The sequence below is a fragment of the Struthio camelus genome, chromosome Z, assembly GCF_040807025.1.
Source record: "Struthio camelus isolate bStrCam1 chromosome Z, bStrCam1.hap1, whole genome shotgun sequence".
Classification (NCBI taxonomy): Eukaryota; Metazoa; Chordata; class Aves; order Struthioniformes; family Struthionidae; genus Struthio; species Struthio camelus.
Genome location: NC_090982.1, coordinates 894,870 through 909,972, shown reverse-complemented (window position 1 = coordinate 909,972; position 15,103 = coordinate 894,870). Strand labels below are relative to the sequence as shown.

Genomic DNA, 15,103 nt, shown 5'->3' with positions numbered 1-15,103 from the left:
AAGTGTTAGTCTCGACCTTCTATGGAGGAACCTAAAATTTCATGCCCTCCCTGGGTAAAGTTTTGAAGGGAATCCCACTTATCTGGAAAAAGCCCTTTCCCATCCCTTTTAGATTCATATATGATGCTGGCAAGTTTCTGGCAAGAAATGGAGAGGGAATGGAGTACATGAAAAAAGGTCGTGAGTCTGGTCCTTCTTTGCCCACCACCAGCCACAGCCCTCTGTCCTCAGGGTATGGCACTATCTGCAATGGGGTGGTACCTAGGGCATGATCACAAGGCAATTACAAGCAAAAGGCTTAGCGTAGAAGAGTGAATTCCCATCTCAGCTGACGTGAAAACATGCAAGGGAAAAGTTGTCACTATTCCTCACCTGGCCTGCAGAATGAGGGCAGGGTCACCCCAGCTCACCGTTCAGTGAGCTCTGGGAATGTGGCACGGTTTGGTTGTTTTTTACCACAGCCAAAAAGCAACTTCTGCCCCATAAATAAAAAGGAATGTTTCTGCAGAGCCATGCAGTTTGTGGTTCACTCAACCCACCTTTGAATCATATTGCCCACTGAGCGGATAATTCAAGCCATTTGAGCAGTCTGATGTACAGCCTCAGGTACATACTGCGGTACTTCCTGATTTTTTAAGGAAGAAGGTATACTAGCAACCATTGAAATTTTTTCCCCAAGTTCTAGCTCCTGGAGTCACTTCATCTGACTGTTGTTCCTCACTAACCCAAAATTAAGATTCTCTCCTTCACAGCTACACAGAAGACCTTGGAGAAAATGGCACCCGAAAGACTCGAAGACCCAAAGAAGACCTTAAGCCAAATGCAAAATGTTTCACTTTATAATTTTTAAGTAAATATCAGATTTTTGAATGTAGGGGATTGAAAATACTTTTCAGTTAGAGGTACTGAAAAGTAAATGAGTTTCTTCCAAGCTCTTCAGGAGATGAATTAGAGATGCTCCATGTTGCCCATTTTCTTCTTTATAGGAACTGAATGTTAAATTCCATCAGGAAACTTTGTACACTAACTCTCAGTCCATATAGAATGGCTTCTCTGCTGAATTCCGTGATGCCCTTTGAACAGAAGATAAGAATGAAGCACAGTGTAGATGTCCTCAGGGTATCTGAAAATGTCTTCTGTTCCTCTCCTGGATGACAGACTACAATCCCTGCACAAACCTTTGGCAATACATTATTTTGTGGCACATGCTCTTTGGCTTAATTATCAGTGGTAAATGCTTTTTGGAGCATCTGCTATGCAGACAGGTCCTAACGCTAAAGAACCATAAACTACAGTGAAACTCATAAACTAAACTATTCCCTACCCCATCAGAAGGTACAAAACTCCAAGGCAGGCTTCTTGCTAGACGTAGAGAAGTGAGAACACAGTCATACTGCTTTGGAGTTACTGATAAAGCAATTGAGATTACAGCACTGTGCCTCTTTGCCAGCACTAGCAGAACAACAGCTGGCTTCTGAGATTATGGCAAGAATGGTTTTCCGTTGCAGGAACACAGGGCGTTTCTTGAAGGAGTACTAACGGTGCCTGTTGCACCTTTTCCCAGACCTCGCTATGCCAGGGAGCAGGTTACAGCTCCCAAGCAATGTCTGGCACTGTCTGCCTTGTTAAGTGCTCCTCTGATCCACCAGCAGGTAGCCCTGCTGGTAGCCTCCTAGGACCAGTCTCTTATGGGAGCAACCAAAAATAGCCAAGTTAACATGTTTCACCAGCAAGTCTTTGCAGTATTTTGTGCCAAAAGCACAATTGCTTGCACGACTATCGCCACCTCCAGCTGCAGCAATTCCTGGTTACCAGATGTGAAAGTGCAACTGTTGTTTATCCAGGATTTGAGTACAGGATCAGGAAGGAAAGACCTATGGGGATCTCCTGGGTGTGTCCCACCAAGCCTCTGTCACTTTTCCAAACAGCCTCAGGCACTGGAGGTTTCTCCAGCCTCTCACTGTCTCACCCTGTGGCCTCGTCTCCTGAGGGCTGCAAATCCTAGAGCATAATCGACATAGCTTTGGGTTGGTTAACTGCACATACATAATCATTTTCATTGTTGAGTGGGAGCTTGTTATATGACATCATTTTCCCTGTATTTACATGCACTAGCATACAGCTTGAGAAGTCAGATTTGCCATGCCATGCAGTGTTTTAGCATCTGTACCCAAAAGGAGATGGTGAATGTTTTCTTAAGCCCCAGCCAGAAAGTGGAGTGGAACAAAGTAGTTCTGCCAAAACATTTTTGTTGGAAAAAAAAAAGAGTCAAATGAATCATTCGGTCAGATGAGAATCTATCTGGTCAGCAAGAAATAAATGTTCTGTTTTTCTCCAAAGATGGCAAATGTTCCTTTTGGTGCTTTCAAAAAATAAAATGTTTCTATTTTCAGTCTATAACAACATTACATTACTTTACTTCAGCTGAATCTTAAACAAACAAAAACAAGAGATACATTCTGCCTTAGACTGAAATATTTTGTCCTAAAACAAAGCTCTCTAGCCCTTTTAAGTGGCCAGCCAGAAGGAAGTTTTTATTTGAAGTTTTTATTTGGTTGAGGGGGCATTCAATCAATGTAAAATGAATACTTTTTTCAGCTGGGCCACATTAAAATAAAAATCCATGTTGATTTGCAAGGATGAGTTGTCATTTCTGTTATGAAATACTCAAGTTCTGGTGGTGCTCAGCAACCCCATGTCCACTGTGGTTGGTTTTCTACATGTATACAAGTTGACAAGAAATGTTTGGTCATGAATTAAGGCTCCATCCTGCTAACACCCGGAAATTATGAGAACCTCAGGGCAGTTGTAAAGGCTACAGTGAGGTTCCAAGTGTGAAATTAAGAAAATCTCAATAAAAAAAGCTGATCAGATGGCAAACAGCCATATAGGAATAGATGAAAAAGGAAAAACACAGGCCCTGGCGATTTAACAGAACAGAAGACCCAGCCTCAACCAGCTCTGAATACCTCACCAAGAAGTGCGCCAGCCAACATTGCGTTGCTAGCACCCTGCAGCGTTTCTTTCTTTGGCTCTGACGCGTCAATGGGAGCAAGGCATTTCCAGACATGGCCAGCCTGCTACTGGATATGGTCCTCACCTCTGCTCTGCTCAGCATTGGAGGGGAGCTTTCACCCTCCTGCCCTCCTGCCCCAAGTACCAGCAGAAAAACTGCGAAGGGGCTTTGCTGACCATGAAGCTGCACGAAGCAGCTGGTAGCCGTTCCTAACACAGGCAGGACCTGGAACTCTGCTGCCTATTCAACGTAGGCCTGAACACCGTCTCGCCTCTCTGCACTGCCAGGAAAAAGCTGACAAAGAGCCAGGTTGAGAGCCGAAAATTACACTTAAACTTTTAAACAAACATTTGCACAGAAATAATGACCTTTAAAGACCATCTGGGGCTGGCTTGCACAGAAAATCTGCATGCATGACTGCCACTGATTTGGGAAACACTGGTTAGTTACCTTGTGTGAAACAGAAGGTTTTCTCAGAACTACTACATTGTATTTATTTTTAACCTACAGAGTTCAATAATTGACTGCTCTGAGCTGATGGTTAAAGGAACAGAAAAGTTCCCTTCACCAACAGTAGCAATCAGGATTACTGATTAAATGCTCCAAAGTCTGGGAGCAGCATGGCCTGGCAAACAGAGCAGTAGCATAGCACCCTAGGGATGCATTCTCAGCTGTCTGTGACTGTGAGCTTTGTGACAGCTGAACATTGCCCAGAGGTGGGAATGGACTGTACAAAATGCAACATCTGGGGACACTTTCAGACCATTTCCAGACAATTTGGCGTTTTCTCTGTTGTGTCCCGCAGAGTATCTAAGACCTCTTATGGCAAGGTCTATTTGTTACTTCATTCTCCTGTCCTTGCTGTCTGGCCTATCCATATGACATGGGCTCTGATACCAAGACTGTTTGCTGTGTGAGGTATGAGCTGTACCCTGATTTTTCCCGTCTGTGCCTTGCACTACAAGACATCACCATCACCTTCAGAAAAATCACAGTAGTAAAACCCAAAAAGGACAACAGATGTAGTTTTATATTTACGACGGAGATTAATCAATGCAAAAAAGATAGAGACTAGTCAACATCTGGAAAGCATCAAGGAAAATAAGTGCTATTGAAGGAGGAAACCATTTATTGCTTTGATGTCTTACAGCTTTTATCTCGTGTTTAATTCTAAGCCAGCCTCCACAGGCTTCAGATGCAGGTTTTTGCATGAAACACTCCTCTTTGCTAGAAAAGAAAGTTCCACAGATCCAGGCCTTTTGGGATAAAACTTCCTCCTCAAAAGGAAGTTTTCTTAGGATGTGTTGCTTCCTGCAGCTAATTGAAGTATGAAGGAACAGGGCAGAGGTACAGTGTCAAGGCCTTTTGTAAGTCTCCTCAGGGGATCATGAAGGTTCAGTGGGCGTGTCCAGGTCAACTCACCTGAGTTGAAAGCACCAGTAGTGCCCACACAGACAGAAAACTGCCACAGCTGTAACTCATCTCCTCAAGGGAAATTCCAGTTTGCCAGCCCAACTTACTCAGAAGAGCTGAGGTCACCACACATCTCCACAGTCCCATCACTGCCCTGCTCACTGACCGTCCTGGAAACAGTGGGTAGGTGCTGAGAAAAAAAAGTGCAGGCCTTACAGCTCTCAGCAGCTCCAAGCACACTTTATTCCACAGGCAAAAAGAAGTCTACTCCAAGCCCTGTACCAGCCAGCATATCATTGCAGCTTTCCAGATGTGGAGTGTTTACAGGTGAGCCTGCAGGTGCGCTGCACCTCTCAGCATAATAGACACTGAGCCTCACCATTTTGCCAATGGACAGAGCTGTTGTTCTTGTGGACTGCATGATGTTCCTTCCATATTAGAAGCATCCACCTCAGAGGTGCAAAGGACAGTGTGCGGGTTCTTGTTTTGTCTGGAAGGATGACATCTGTTTCATTCAGACCTGGAACATGTGACCAGGAAATGGGGATTATTCACCCAGAGAAACAAACAAATAGGACCACAGAAATGCCAGCCCACATCAGATTCATTTAAAATTGATTTTTCTAATTATTTTGACTCCTTTCAGGATTATCTTTCCCTGCCATCTTTAGAGAACATATTCCAGTCCCAAGGGCTACTAATTCATTTTGCTGTTTCTTTAAAGTCGATATTCTCACAGGATCACGAGAACAGGGACTTCAAGAGAAACACTAAATATCACAAGACAGCTAACACGGACAACACCGTGCTTCTCGGGGATTATCCTCGGAAGCAGCCTCCGGCCAAACCCAGCCCAGTCCTCCCAGACTGTGAAAGACTCAGCTTGATTTAGCTGAAGCTGCTCCCAGCTTCCCTTGCTACCTGGCCTTCTTGTCCATAACCTGTGCTTTGACTCCCAGTGAGGATGTTTCTCTTGTGGTGTCATGATACCCATGTTGGCTTTAAATGTGGTACCCACTGCAGTGGGACAAGAGGCTTGCTAAACCCTCCGAGGAAGACTCCATCAGCCCACTCTGTGCTGTGTTCAGCCCTGGCAAGAAAGAGGTAACAATGCCAGATCGAGCTAATATAAAGTGGACTTGGTTTTCTCTGCCTCTTCAGATTACAACTTCCTGGTCCCTTTATTGCTGCTGCAGATGAATTCTGGATTTACAGCTACTCTACAGCTCAGCTCAGTCCTGGCACCTCTCAGATCCTATTTGACTTCTCAAAGTCAAATAGGTGAGGTTGTGATCCTAGCACAACCCCTTTGGCAAGACCATACAGCCCAGGAGCTGGCGAATGCTCTAAAGCCACAACAGAGACTGGGGCTTCTCCCTCATTTGAAGTCTTGTGCTATAAATTTGGTGAACAGCGTAGTTGAAAGGAATCCCAGCCAGACCAGGAATAGCTCATCACCCGTCTTTTGAAAGATGGACAAAAAAAACAGGTCTTTTATTCCCAGATCACACCTTTGCTATAATCTGATGTTGCCACTGGGTAAATGACATCATGAAGTTTCAGAGGGTGAGAGAGGACCCAGCTGATCCACTTGAGCACTTCCCCTTCTGCTTTGCAGAAGGCTGGCTCAAGTGAGCGGGCTGCTTTTACCCAGTGCTTCATGCCCACAGAGGAATCCCCATCTTATGCTGTCACACAGCATTTTTCAGAGGTCTAACACCAGTCTTTCCCTGCAAAAGGCCATGGTAAGATGTTCATGGCCTTCTCAACTGCCCCTAAGCCAAGTCCATTGAGGAAGCGCTGAACGACCCCCTGTTCATGCAGCTGTAGGTAAGGAGACTTTCAGGATGCTGGGCAGATTTTCTCTGACCATCTCCTTAGGTCACAGGAGATCTCCTTTGCAGTCTTGGGAAATGTATTGTAGTTTCCCCTCCTGAAGAGAAACTGGGCTCTATTGAACAGGGAGAGAGCAAGGGGAAGCAGAGGGAGTCCCAGATACTTCAGTATTCTTTGTCCCTTACTCTCCAAAACGGAATGCAGAGTAGTTCTGACACGATACATTTTACATTTTCTTCCTTTTTTGAGAGAAAATCTCTCCCCAGTTCTGCTGGTGGATAGAATATTCTCCTGACCCCTTCTGAAAGATGCATTGAGGGAGACACAAGCTAAAGAACAAATACAACACACCTTGATTAACTATTGACTAACAAACATTCACTATAGGCCAGCTGGGTCTGGAAATGAGGAAAAATGAGTCACTTTCTATTGACATCTCTGGAACAAATACAGCTTAGGCTCCTGGAGACCAGGTAAATAAGAGATAAATAAAAGGAAGCTTCTAGTGCCAACAGCATTAGGAGGTGGCAGGGAATGAAATCTCTCCTTTTCAGTTGTCTTGAAAAAGCAGCATTCATTTCTCTTCAACAAATAGGTAATGTGCCTGCTCACATGCTCAGGATTAGGCATACAGCCAAATTATTTTACCATTGGAAATGGACAGGGGCCATTAGGACTTGGGGGACTTATAGCATCCCTCCCTTAGAAGTGTGGGGAAATTCCCAGAGGCTCTGTTGTGGCCTCTGGGAATTTTATTCAACAGATTTCCCATAGCTTTCAACAACTGAGAACCCTGGGCTTAGATATTAAGTGTTCTTTCATTATAAAAGTATTTATACCTATAAAATATTGCTATAAATTTTAATGTAAATTATTCCAACTGATGATGCATTCTTCCCTGTGAACATACTGATAAAGTAGCACGAATAAGGCTAATCCAAAGAACAGTAGAAAAGTGACTGGAGGGTCACTCAGCCATCTGCAGCCAGAGCAGCATATCTGACCACAGCCTTGCCCTTAAACCTGCTCAGTCCTGAGTGCTTGAAGCAGGGCATGTGAGCTATTTTTGCCTTGCTCTTATTTGTATTTATTGAGGAGGGAAAGAGAGGCCTGTGTGGGGTATTCTATGCTGCAGATTTTTGCCAAAAACTGGCAGCCTCGGTCTGTTTGGATATTAGGCCATTCTCATACAAGCCTTACAGGCTTCTCTGCGTGACTGCAGCCTGTTGCCATACAGCAAAGTTGTGCTTGCTCTTTGCTGCTCCTTCTTTGAGAGGGCTATGTGCTCTTGGGTTTTGCAGTTTAAACAGAGTCCTAAGAGCAGCCATTCATATGTGATAAAAGTTTGTAGGTGTCAAAAGCAATCCCCTTCTACTCTACCAGGTTATACTGGCTGCAAAACACATAGCAGCCGTTTGCCAAGCACACTGCTGCTATGGGACTATATATACAAGAGGACAGAGTTGGGGTTTGGTATAAGAACCGTACCTCTTCATTAAAACAACTACCTGACCTAAAGAGAAGAAGGAAGCAAGAGGGATGCCACTCTCCATGCTCTGCCTGCCACTCTGCTCCTGCCACTCTCCATGCTCTGCCCTGACAAGCCATCCCTGCCAGTTCTCTGCCACAGAGGAACGTACAACGGCCCACATGGATGATGTCAAGGCTCAAAGTCCTGCCAGCCCTCCTGCAGGTTTGTTAATATCTGCCTCACCTTCAGTCAGGGCTGCAGTCCAAAATGATTATTCTTCAGCATCAGAGCTCTCTACTTCAGCACAAAGCTAGGCACCACGCCACCAGCATCTCAGATACACAGGGACTCATCTGGATGGAGAAGATCTCAGCTGGGTTAGATCCTGGTGGCTTCGGCACTAGAGGAAAGGGAAGTTCTGACTCTCAACAGTTTCAGAGGCATACTTGAAAGTCCCAGCAGTGTGTTTCTACATTTTAAGTGCAAAAATAGCTCTGAAGAGTTGTCCCTGTCCCCGACTAAAATTCAATTCTACCTAGATGTCAAAAACAGCTTTCAAAACAAGGTTAAGAAGAATTCTGCCAGGCCTGCTATGTGTTTCAGCATCTCTGCCTTTCTCCGTTATGCCTACCTTGCTTAAACATAATCTCTTTCAGTCTGAAAGTTTCTATTCTGCTGTCTTAAAGGTGATTTATTTTCCTCCTTTGTGAATCAATTGAGTTTGGATATTTTGAAGTAATTAAAATATGAAGAATAAAACATGTTCTGAAACCTTTTCAGATATCAGAAAGCTCATACATAGGTGACTGCAAAACATCCAAAGCACAAAATCTTTTCAATAGGCTTACTGCTAGGAAAGCTTGAAACTGGTGCTTTCTACCCTTGCTTTCTTATTCTAAGAGTATGCATGCTTATGACATTTGTGAAGGACACCCTCATTGGGAAAAGAGTCTCTTTTGAAGGCTTAGAAGGGATTTAACCTCAGGACTTTGTGCTTGGGTCTGCCCAGGGTGAATACCAGAGAAGCTAATCAACAGGGTAAACTTTCACTGCAGAATTTACATAGTGGTGTCACTAACACCCTTTATCTCCACTTCTAAAACCCTCCTGCTACACTCGGCTGCTGGCCTCACCTAAAGGACTGCTTCGAGTTCACTAGGCTCTTCACTTCGACTAGAAACCCAGTCCAGACAGAACCTAAACCAGAAGGTCCTCCAGAGCCTTTCTGTAGGTCTCCCTGTGAGACAGAGTCTCCTTCAGCTCAGTGGGGAATAACCGCAGAGCAGCTCAGCTCCAGAGCTGGAGTTTCTGCAATAGCAGCTTAAGAACTGATTTCAACACATGTGCAGAATAGGAGGAAAAACAAGGTGAAAGTACCAGATATCTGACCGAACTGCAGCAATAAGGAACTGTACCATGAGTTTCTAACATAACCTTGCACAGCAGAGAAAGAAGTTTCAGACCAACACCTCTGCCAACAGAGGTCTGAGAGGCAGGACTGTGCCAAAGAGCAGTATTGACAAAGCAGTGCTGGCAAACATCACAGGAGAGGTGCAGCTGTCTCACAAAGCTGGGCTTTTATTGGGATACCACATCTTGGTCTTGGGGTAAAAGTGATATGAGTCTATGGTCCATTTGCTCAGAGACAGCCGCTGGGCTAGAGCACTTTGGTGGGACTTCCCGCAATTCTGGATCATCGGAGTGCTGGTTTAAATAGGGGTTTCTCTTCTTGTTCCTGAGGCAAACTCAAAAAGCCAGCCTCAACACACATGTAGACTTCTTTTCTTGTCAACCACATAGTTTATTGCAAACACATTTGCCAAGAACAGAAAGACCCAGCTCCTTCCTCTGCTTCACTTCAAAACATTCATAAAGTGTGAACTTACCTCCCGGCCTGCTCTCACTCAGCAAAAATCAGTGTTGCTCCCCATGCATTCAGTGCAAGGATAACGACCAGCAAAAAGGTGGCTCTGCCCCTCTTGTCTTTAAAGGGACACCTGCTCAACAAATACTGCGTTGAGCTTGGCTGTGTTAGATGTTTCCTTCTCCATGACACCCACAAATATGCCTGCTATATGCATTACAGATAGAAAATCTCTATCATATGGGACTTGTTTTCCCATCCTTGGTTTTTCAAAGATGTCTCAGAGGTATAGATTGGCCATTTCAGATCCTCGCTTAAACTCTCATGATAACAGGGAAGCCTTCTGTTTTAGGGTTGACCCAGAAATAGAAGATGGTCATGAAAGGAAGACTGTCCTGTCATTACTCATTTCCTATGGAGAAAAAGCCCAAATCAACTAAAGATCTACATTTCTCCATAGCGGAGAAACCAGTAAAATGGTATCTGGTCTAATAGCTTTAATGTTAGTCTAGCTGATAGTCAGAAGAAGACAGGAAGAGATGCTGGATGATCTAGGGTGGAAAGACTGTATGCCTGTCAGCAACTGTGAAGTACAATTTAACAATTGTCTCACAGCATTAAAGGGACTTTTCCTGCCATATGGCACACCCCACAACTCCAAAAGACAAGTCCAGGCCCTCACATTTCAGGCATCGATGCCAACCCTGATTTCAACTCTCCTATCAAAATCTCCAGCCCCAGACTTTCTCTCCAAAGGCACCAAGACCCAGGCATTTGTCTCAAAGGCCCAGGGACTGCAGTCCCCATCTTTGAGGTGTCTAGCAGCAAAACCCAGTTCTACAAAGGTATTTAGGCTCCCAGAGCCTTTCCAGCTTTGATACTTGAGACCACACAATTCAATTGCTCCCTTGTTACAATAAAAGTTGCACATACATATTGTCTTGCAAGGATCCTAACCATCAGACAGAGAACAAACTTCAGACAAGAACAAAACCCAGAAAAAACAACCCTGTGAAAAGGTCAGGCTTGGAAAAAACCTGCAGGAATTTCTGCAAACGCGTCATTTGACACAGCACACCAGCCAACACCTGTAAGTAAATATCTTCTTCCGCTTCAACAGGATCCACATCCTGCCCCTGCTATGTCATCTGCTCCCTCCAAAAGTACAACACTGAATGGAACAAGTTTGTTCTGCAGAGAAGTTAGAACACCACCCACATAGAGAGTAATGCAGGCTTCCAAGCATAGGTGTCTGGTGTCATTTTAGAGACCTCTAAGCACCCCTTGTGGCCTTCAGCTGCCAGTGCATGACTTGGAGGACTTTTTCCATGTCTTGGATATTTCAGGAACACCTGAAGGAAGTAATTTCAAGGGTGCCCAATGAGCAAACAGCCAAACTGAGGCCAAATTGTTCATTGCAAGCAAGAAGGCTGTCGTTTACTGATCACAGCACAGCTCTGGGGCGGGGGGGTGTAAAGCTACAGGCCTGCTTTCTGACTTTTGGCAATGCAGGAAAGACATTTTCAGTCCTGTATGTCCAGCTTCTGGGCTCCCTGGTTTGTCACTAGGGACTGAAGTAAAAGTGTTTTGATTGTTCCCATGTGCTAGGAAGCACACAAATCCACTGGCATCAGTAACTCAGACCTTTCTGTGCAGGCATATAACAGAAGTAAGGACTTAAACAGCATGCGTAGGAGAATGGGGCTGTTTCCTGTCCATGCCTTTCTTTACTCATTATGATAGCTGTCCAGACAGGACTAGGAAGAGGTTCATTGCTATTTGTGGAGTGGTCCCTGTTCGTCAGAGAATAGACCCAGATACACCGGATCATTACGGTTATCTCACACGAACATGTGGTTTCTCTTGTCCATCTGCTATTAACAAAAAGGATATGTGCATGCCACACCCATTAGCTGTCTTACCATATGAACAAAGGCTTCCCTCCTCTATTACTTACAAATTTTCATCTGTGGAAAAAGAGTTCATACTTCCCCTGCGCTGACCGAGGAAAGGAGGCGAGCAGAGTTGCCAGGGCCATATCAGAGCCAAACTGTCCTCCCGGGGAGGCTTTCAAGCTCAGGCATTCACTGTCACAGCAGCGAGTGGCCTTCAGAGCAAATGCCTCTTTGAGACTTTGGACAGGATCCGCACCTCACCACTCTAGTTGGGGACATCTGCCGGGGAGCTCTGAGCAACACGAGCCAGAGCTCTTTCATGCTCCCATACCTGGCCATGGTGCTCCCTTTTGAACAGCCAATTCTCTGAGGAACCAGTGTTTCTGGAAAGCACCGTGTCTTGGCTAGTACCCAGCAAAGCAGTGAGGTAGAAGGTACATAAAGGTTATCTTTCCCCAGGTTTGGCTAAGGGGCAGAGGTTGTCTGAGGACCATTCACTAACAGCCTTGCTGCCTCCGTAACAGCGAGGTGTTCTTTTCTGCAAGCCTTTTCTCATTAAAAATCACATGCAAACTTGCCTAACTGTCACACGGTTCTGTTTCCTGAAGGATTAATTGGACCTCATGACTTCTGCATGTGGTCACAAGCCTTCTCAGAGAGCTTTAAAATCTACATGAGAGTTGAGCTACCACTCAACTCTCCCCAAAATATTTGTTGTTCTCATTTGCCTTTTCTAGCATCAGAGCATCAGTCTGTGAGACAACCGAGGTGTATGGGGATATGTGGTGTTCATAAGCAAAAATATGTGAGCAAAACGTGACCTTTTTTGTATACAGAGTACCAGCAAAGCCCTTCTGCTTTTAGGTAAACAACTCATGCCGTCATCAATGATTTCGTCCTTCAGGCTGCTTCCCCGTGGTTTTATCTTTATAAACCTAGCATTCGCCAGAACTTCAGGTGAATGTAGCAGGAATTGCAGCTCAAGGCTGCCTACACAGTCATAAGATAATCATGACTGCACATATTTCCTTGAACTGAACATGTGCAGGATCCTGGAGGTGCAGCAGATCCTGAAGCTTTTGAAATTAGCAAAGCAGGATTAAGCATGCTTTCCTCTTGCTCCACATAGCTTGTGTACTAAACCATTACTCTGAGAAACTGTTACATGCAGCCACTTTATTGGGATTAACCAAAACCAGGCTCAGGAGTAAGATCTGATTTTTGGGGGTATTAGAACAGGCTGTGGACATGTAAACCAATTTGAGGGTTTGCTCCTGGATAGCACTGCAGAGAGATGTCTAGATGCTATCGAAAATACTTTTAATGAGTTGTGGCTAACGAAACGTATGCCACTAGCTACAGAAGCTTGTGTACTTTTACCATGTTAATGCCCTTGGACTTTCATATTGAGCTTTGACCCTTATTTAAATATTAGTGAGCTACTATTCATCATGCATTTGAATCTGAACAAGTTTTTGGGTTTTATTCATCCTGCAAGTTCAGGACTTCTCCAAACAGACCTCTTCCCTGCCCCCCTCAACCCAGAGTCCCCACATGTTTTGGGCCCAGGATCCCCTTGTACGCTCCTATCAGACAGTTTGGCCAGGCTCTTCCATAAGGGGTGAAGACGGACTAATTGATTAGTTACTGCATCCACTAAAACTGCTCGGCCCCAAGTGCGCCTGGAGGAAGCACCAGGTGGTCTGGGAAGTCCACAGCCCTTCACTGCAGCGGTTGCTAGAAACCTCCTCCTCTCCTGTCATCCTGTTAGGTCAGACCCTTCCTATCTCCATCATGTAACTTCTCTGCCCTAATCAGTATACTGAATTCTTGCAATGTTTGGAGGGATAGTTTTGTAACTGAGCCTGCATGAACTGCACAGGTGTCTGCCCTTTTCTGAGTAGGTTTTGTTCAGATAGCATTTTGGCAGGAACAGCCCAGAGGCAAATAGAGGGACAAACACGAGGATAGAACAAGAAAAGCTAGTACAGCAAGGTTAATTGTTTATGCAAAGATTGCTTGAAATGTGCTTTCTCTCCCTCCTTTCCCCAAAGCAGAGAAGTATCTCCCAGAAGGGGTCAGAGAAGTTAACATTTACACTCCGCTTCCTGCAACTCCAGGCTGTGGGTTCCCACAAAGGAGCCCTCAATTAGTTGCAGAGCAAACCTTCCACGCTACCTCCAGGGCCAAATTTCTCTTCCCTTTGACCTCCATGGCCCAGTGCCTCCACTCCTGGGAAGGGCAGAGGGACTCCAGACTATATAGATCCCAAGAGAGAAATCAGGTGACATTGGAAGATATTGTTCAAAGCCTGGACAAACTTAGCAGGAAAAGGATGGATCTACCAGCCTCCCAACAGAGGCAAGGAAAGGCTGGTGGAGACATGTGGAGATCAGGGTGGGCCCATGGACGTTTGAAGCCTTGGTGCCATCAGTGGGAGTCCTTTATATTTCTTTACCATCCTTCATATCAATAACCCACACAAACGGTCAGCTCTGCAAACCTTCGTTTCTCTTCCTGCTCATTATCAGAGGGCAGGGCTACTTTGAGTTGTGTGCCACCTGTCACACCAGGACAGCAATGCAAGCAACACAGCTCGAGTTCACCATGCAGCCTTGTGCTAAGAAGAGGATCTCGCCTGTGGTTATCTCTTTTTCCAGTCTAATCAAACTCGGGGGAGGCGGGGGCATTGAGACTTTTGCCAAATTTGACAGAAGTTGCTCAAAGTTTTATTAAAAAATTATGGGGTAGACAAGGCCAGAAACAGTACATGAAGGTCTGGTATTGTATGAGGAGGCAGGTAATGGATTAGGCCCAAGTAACTCATATACCCTTTGGTACCCACTAAGAGCTGAGGGTGAGATGTGACTCACAAGCATAGTCCAGATTAGGGACAGGATAACACAGGGGTGGCAAGAGAAGACAGATGACAACCTGGGCAGGATAATGAACCTCTCTCCTGCCTTTGCTATCGCCAAGGAGAAAGGACACTGGACACATGACAGACATGAGCTGTTGCTTCTCTGAGCCATGGGGCAGTGAGGGGAAACCTTGTCACAGGCTCACCCTGTGCATCCGCCAGCCATCCTCCCTGCATAAAGCCTTACCTGTATGTGTTATGACACCAGCACCCTATGCCTGTAGAGCTTGCCTGAAAGTGACAGTGTCGTCCGGGGGGTGCGGGGGAGGGGACTGAGAGAAAGGTATATAATTCAGGGCTGTTGATATAGCTTCAGTGCAGAGCCTCACACACTGTGGGGGTATGTCTCTGCCCCTCCAAAACCTGTGGCTATGTTTTCCTGCACACACTGGGGAAACCACCAGCATAACTCATAGAATCACAAAATCACAGAATGGTTGAGGTTGGAAGGGACCTCTGGAGATCATCTAGTCCAACCTCCCTGCTCAAGCAGGGTCCTCTACAGCATATTGCCCAGGATCGCATCCAGACGGGTTTTGAATATCTCCAGGCAAGGAGACTCCGCAACCTCTCTGGGCAACCTGGTCCAGTGCTCTGTCACCCTCACAGTCAACAAGTTTGTCCTCAGTTTTTCCTCAGTTCCTTCATATGGAACTTCCTGTGTTTCAGTTTGAGCCCGTTGCCTCTT

The 15,103-nt window shown here is 45.3% G+C and overlaps 1 long non-coding RNA gene across 6 annotated transcripts in view; it reads right to left on the bottom strand.

Moving 5' to 3' along the window:
• Window positions 1-820: 820 nt before the first annotated feature.
• The window catches only part of LOC138064745 (uncharacterized), a 28,472-nt gene continuing 14,189 nt past the window's right edge, over window positions 821-15,103 (bottom strand). For 2 of the 6 annotated variants that reach the window (XR_011137995.1, XR_011137998.1), the window contains 2 exons: window positions 7,980-8,136; window positions 3,816-4,949 (listed from right to left, as the gene is read on the bottom strand). This is a non-coding gene — a long non-coding RNA (uncharacterized lncRNA). Of the gene's footprint in view, window positions 1,074-3,815; window positions 4,950-7,979; window positions 8,137-15,103 lie in introns of those variants that run through there. The other 4 variants (XR_011137996.1, XR_011138000.1, XR_011137997.1 and 1 more) reach the window with 3 other exon arrangements.